General features: G+C 40.9%; 1 pseudogene across 1 annotated transcript in view; it reads left to right on the top strand.

Moving 5' to 3' along the window:
* Positions 1-850: 850 nt before the first annotated feature.
* The window catches only part of LOC147374535 (histone deacetylase 9-like), a 300,860-nt pseudogene continuing 295,710 nt past the window's right edge, over positions 851-6,000 (top strand). Inside the window, exon 1 of the transcript XR_015162870.1 lies at positions 851-1,497. The product of XR_015162870.1 is annotated as a histone deacetylase 9-like (transcript). The remainder of the gene's footprint in view (positions 1,498-6,000) is intronic.

Genomic DNA, 6,000 nt, shown 5'->3' with positions numbered 1-6,000 from the left:
ACTGGGAGCCCGGGTAGGGGGATGTGCGCAGTCACAGCAGCACCAGCTCCCGGTTTTATACCACCGTCAGGCAGCCCATCCATATTAGCTGGCACGTTACTTCCGCGCCATCCAGCATAATCTCCAAGGGGGCCTGCAATTCTTCCTGTACTTTTCGTACAAGGACTCAGACAAGGAGGCATCCGGAGGGGGAGGTGCCTGCTTAATCCAAAGCGAGTACACCTGTTTGGGGCACGTGAACAAATCTGAGACGCCAAAAGCTGGTCATTAACAAAGGCCTAGCAGAAGGGGAGAAGGAAATGGCGCCCCACTCCAGTATTCTTGCCTGGAGAATCTGTCTATGGGGTTACAAGGGTCGGACATGACTTAGCGACTAAACCACCACCACCAGCCGCAAAAGGAGAGGAAGGATGGGGAATTTAACCTCACTAGTGAAACCTGCAAGGGACTAAGTCAGGGGAACAAGGCGGCAAAAGGTCACAGGTGCGGTGTGATGCGTACCGCGCACTTTAGCGGCGGGGAAGGGGCTCTCTGGCAGTGGCGTCTGCTAGGTGAGAGGGCTGGAAGGTGGGGCAACGAGGGGTATGGAGACCAGGCCGAGTTTTTGCGTGCTTCGGAACAGTATGACAGACTCTCCGGAGAGAAAAGCAGGATTTTGGAAGAAAGGCTCCAAATATGGAAGCAGCACAGGGCTAACAGCCAAAGAAATATTGTATCTTTTAGCAAGATGCAGCGAACCATCATGTCGGGAAGCTTGGCCACGGGAAGCCAGCATTTGAGGATTAAGCTAGAGACCCCGGTGTGAGTACTTTTCTGCCTCTGAAAAGCAGGTGGAGCTGCGGGACCAGCTGCCCGAGGCCGCAAACGTCTGGCCTGCTGGCGGGGCGTCTACTTGGGGGCCTCCGCTTAGCTTTTCGCAGTGAAGCCCGGGCCGAAGCTCGTTCAGGAGGACGTCTGGGTGTTGCTTACACACTGCCATGCAGCCTGGGTCACCCTGGGGGGCAGTGGCCGCAGCCTCCTGCCCCTGGGTCCTGGTCGGCGGCCAGGCTCCCCAGTTTCTCTCCAGGTAGCTCCTCTCTGCGGCGGCCTCCGCCTTTCTACTCCTGGCCTCTGCTCCGAGGTCTGGCCGCCTTCACAGCCAGCCTCCTCCACCCTAGGCTTGCAGCAAGAGTCAAGGCTTCTCAATTTGTATTTTCCAGGCAAGAGACGTTTGTATTCTTCTTTCCCAGTGTCCATAGACCACCCAGTGTTTTAACTTTTTAGAAAAGCCCACAAGTGTGCTCCATGTTGGAAAGACCTGTTACATCCTGGAAAGGGAGGCAGAAGTTTGGGTGCATCCCTCCCGCCCCCCGGGCTCCTGTGCCTCTCTCCAGCCTCTGATGGACTCCTTGAAAAACTTGTCTCCGCATGCTTCCGGAACAGACTGCCCACCTGTCGTGGGGCCTGGCCGGGATGAGGCGCTCTTTGCTTCTTCCTGATCGCCCCGGTGGCCTGCAGGTAGGTTAGAGGTTCTTGCCCGATTCATTTCAAATGCTTCTGGAGACTTGTGTCCGTGTCCTCTTTTCTTTACTGATTCACCAAGTTCTCCAGAACCTAGGACTCACGTCCGCTTCTCCCTAAGGTCTGTTGCATGTTAAGGGTTTGGCTTTAACATTTTATAACAAGCTTTTCTATAGAACACATTTTAACCACCAGCAGACCAGTTATTCTCAGTGGAGCTCCAGGAGGACAGTGGCCCTCTTTGGCCTTGGGGTGGGGAGCTGCTTGCCCTTGTTTGATCTATGACTCTGACATAATACCTAGGCTTGTCTTTTTTCTTTTTTAAGACTTAATTTAAAAAATGTATTCTGGGAGAATATACTTTTTAAGGTTTTATGAGCTTGCATTTAATGCTAAGTTTTCCCTTAAAAATAGCAAATATGATTGTGATTTTGTGAATGAGAGAAAAACAAAAGAAAACAAAAGCCTTTTTATGGCTGGATAGAATTTCATTGCATAGATATGCTGTATTTATCCATTCTTCACTTGATGGGTGTTTGGGTGGTTTCTTTGGGCTGTTGTGAATGGTGCTGATATCAACACGTATAAATTTTTGTTGGACAACTGGTGTCTGTTGAAGCACAACAGTTTTTACTTATGAGTATATCTGTTTGGGGGAGGATCACTTCTTATTTCTAAGAAGATTTACTTCTGTATTTCCTCTAATAATTTTATAGTTTTAGCTCTTATATCCTGTGATCCATTTGGACATTTTGTGTTTGGTGTGAGGAAGGGGTTCAGATGCATTCTTTTGCTCATAGATTCATAGTTGTCCCAGCTCCATTTGTTGAAAGATTCTACTTTCCCTTTTGAATTTTCTTGGCACCCTTGGTGAAAATCAGTTGGCCATAAATATGAGAGTTTATTTCAGGATTTTCAACTCAATTCCAATTCTAGATGTCTATCCTTATGCATACTACTTTGATTACTATAAAGTGAAAGTGAAGTTGCTCAGTCGTGTCCAACCCTCAGCGACCCCATGGACTGCAGCCCACCAGGCTCCTCCATCCATGGGATTTTCCAGGCAAGAGTACTGGAGTGGGGTGCCATTGCCTAACTGTGTATTAAAGTTTGAAATCAGACTTTCCTTCCTGCCTTTGGATATCTGACAGAGTTTGTGCTATATGATCCTTGATGCAGGGACTAGGTGTAAATGCTACAGTCTATCCATTTATCCAATATTATTATATCTAATTTGCTTTCTTGTGTTTTTATTTAAAAATTAAATATGAGTAAAAGCTTCTTCACTCGATGGATTCATGTTTATGCCAAACTTTGGAGATCACTGCTCTCAGGTACCATATTTGGGTTCTGTTCTGCACTATATAAGGTTTTAGCCAAATGTCATCAGCCAGTGGCTCACCCCTACTTCAAGCCCCCAGGTAATATTGAATTACTGGTACATACTCAGTAACATCTCCAGAAGAGTAGATTTTCTCTGAAACTTCATCTCAGTCACCCTGTTCTAACAGTAAATCAATTGTATTATCAGTAGTTATAAATAATTGTTTCTAAGTGTCTTTATGTTTCTTTAGTTTTTGTTTGCCTATTTAAATTTGTTTCTTCTTCTGTTCCAGAATTGTCATCTCAAGTTTCCAGTTTACATTATTTTGCATGTAAAAGGACAAATTTCTCAGTCCTTTAGGTGTCATTGTTTTCTCATTGAGGTGAACTTAATGATAATATGTTGAAATTCTAAAGACAAAATATACTTGAAATGTACACATTTTATATTATCAGTGCACTGCAGTACAAATTAATTGATATCTTATGAATATATGATCTAGAAGTAAATTAGTGTACTTAGTAAAAAATATATTTTTCATATTTATTTTCTCATCTACTTTTACTTTTTCTTTTTTTCTCACTTTTTTTGTATTTTCCAATAAATCTTTGTTCCTTCCCTAAAACATCTTAGTCTTTCCAATAAAACCAATTTTATGTTATAATAATATTGGTGTTTTATATGTACCCATTTATTAAGCATTTTAAGTTTATTTTTGATGTATTATTAATACAGAGAAAATAATGAAGATTATAATAATGAACATCCAGTTTCAGAGATAAGTAGAAATAATATATATATAAAGTTCAATCTCCTCCCTATTTCATCCCCCTCCCATTTCTTCTTTTCTAAATTTGCTTTTTGTTTTTCCTGTACATTTCTTTATATTTTTATTACACTTACATGTATTTAAACAATGTATACTAATTTGTTGACTTCATATACAGTTTTTGCTTTTTCACTCACCAATTGTACAGTAGGTTTGCTGTCCGTCTTCACTGTTACTGAATATTAGCCCACTGTTCTTTAAGGTGGTTATAACAATCTATTCGTCTACAAGCAGTCTGTGAGTTTCTCTTGCTCTGTATTTTCAATGATGTTTGGTTATCATCAGAGTTTTAAATTTCTGATCAGTCTGATGAGCATAAAGTGGTTATTGTTGTATACATAATGTAGATGTTAAACGTTGCTTTATTCTATGTTTTGCAAAGATTTTAATCTAATTTCTGGCTTGTGTTTTTCTGGCTCATAAAAAACAGAAGTATTTGAATTTCTTTCCTCCTATAAGTTTAGAAAGGTATTCTCCATCTTTTTTCATAAAACTTTAAAAATTGTGCATTTTGCATTTCAGTTTTTAATCCACTCTTAGTTCTTTGCATGTAGTGTTAGGTAATTATCTAAATTCATTGTTCCGTTAATGGGTAACCTGTGTCCCCAACATCATTTGTTGATTGACATTCTTTGTTTACCTGCTACTCTGTAGATCATCTCTCTTGTATATGACGAGTTTCTATATACTCATGGGTCTGCTTATAGGCTCTCTATTCTGTTCCATTAATCTGTTCTTGTGCAAATATGTCTTAATAATTTAGCTTTTAGTATGTATAGATATCTAGCTGGATCTGTCTCCCCAACTTGTTCTTTATTTTCAAAACTTGCTGGCTTTTCTCTGCCTTTGTGCTTGTATGCAAAATTTAGGATCATCTGAAACATACCAGAAATTATAAATTCATTTGGGAAAAACTGGTATCGTTATGATAATGATTTTTTCACAGAACATAGTGTATCTTTTCATCTACCTAGTTTACATCTCTGACTAATATGGTCAACATATATGACCTGAATAATATTAGTTCCTCTTTTTTTCAGTAAAATATAATAAATTACTCACCATTTAATCATTTTTTAATGTAAGATTCAGTGGCATCAAGTAAATTCACATTGTTATTCAGCCATAATCCCCATCCACCTCTAGAATCCTAGAATGTTTTCATCTTCCCGAATTGAAACTGTACCCATTAAACAGTAACTCTCTTCTTCCCAGCTCCTGGCAACCACCATCCTGCTTTCTGTCTGTATGAATTTAATTATTCTAGCTAAGAGTCGGCGGAGAAGGCAATGGCACCCCACTCCAGTACTCTTGCATGGAAAATCCCATGGATGGAGGAGCCTGGAAGGCTGCAGTCCATGGGGTCGAGAAGAGGCGGACAGGACTGAGCGACTTCACTTTCACTTTTCACTTTCCTGCATTGGAGAAGGCAGTGGCAACCCACTCCAGTGTTCTTGCCTGGAGAATCCCAGGGATGGGGAAGCCTGGTGGGCTGCCGCCTATGGGGTCACACAGAGTCAGACATGACTGAAGAGATTTAGCAGTGTATTGTATAAGTGAAACTGCACAGTATTTGTCCTATGTAACTGGCTTATTTCTCTTTGCATGATGTATTTAAGGTTTATCCATGTTATAGTATATGTCAGAATTTCTTTCCTCTAAACAAAGTGAAAGTGAAGTTGCTCAGTTGTGTCCAACTCTTTGTGACCCTGTGGACTGTAGCCCACCAGGCTCCTCCGTCCATGGGATTCTCCAGCAAGAATTCTGGAGTAGGTTGCCATTTCCTTCTCCAGGGGATCTTCCTGACCCAGGGATCGAACCCAGGTCTCCCACATTGCAGGCAGATGCTTTAACCTCTGAGCCATCAGGGGAAGCCCTTTCCTCTAAAAGCTGAATATTATTCCATTGTAAATATTAATGCTTTTAAGTTTGTTGACACTTGCTTTATTGTATTGGTCAATTTTGCAATTGTTACATGTGTGCTTGAAAGAATATATATTTATTGGCTGCAAATTTCAACATTTCGCAATTCAGTATTTCACCATTTCAGCAAGGAAACCCCACTCATTTTGCTACCATTTGCTATAATCTTCCACGATGTTGATTTTTCTTTGTGCTTCTGCCAATTTACACTTTTTATGCGTGGACCCATGTTACTAGTTTAGAATTGTTTTTCGGTTAATTGAACTTTTGTATTATTTTTTACACCCCTATGTGATCTCTAGTATTTTCCCCATAAAAATCTATTTTGTCTGGTTCTAACATGGTGGCTCAAGGCTTTTACTACTTTTTGTTGTTACTGTTATTATTTTCTCATGTCTTTGTGACTCCAGGGACTAGTAGAGTC

Source organism: Bos grunniens, chromosome 4, assembly GCF_055505025.1.
Source record: "Bos grunniens cultivar Pamir isolate PY7600 chromosome 4, Bosgru_T2T1.0, whole genome shotgun sequence".
NCBI lineage: Eukaryota > Metazoa > Chordata > Mammalia > Artiodactyla > Bovidae > Bos > Bos grunniens.
This window is presented reverse-complemented; position numbering and strand designations above follow the sequence as displayed.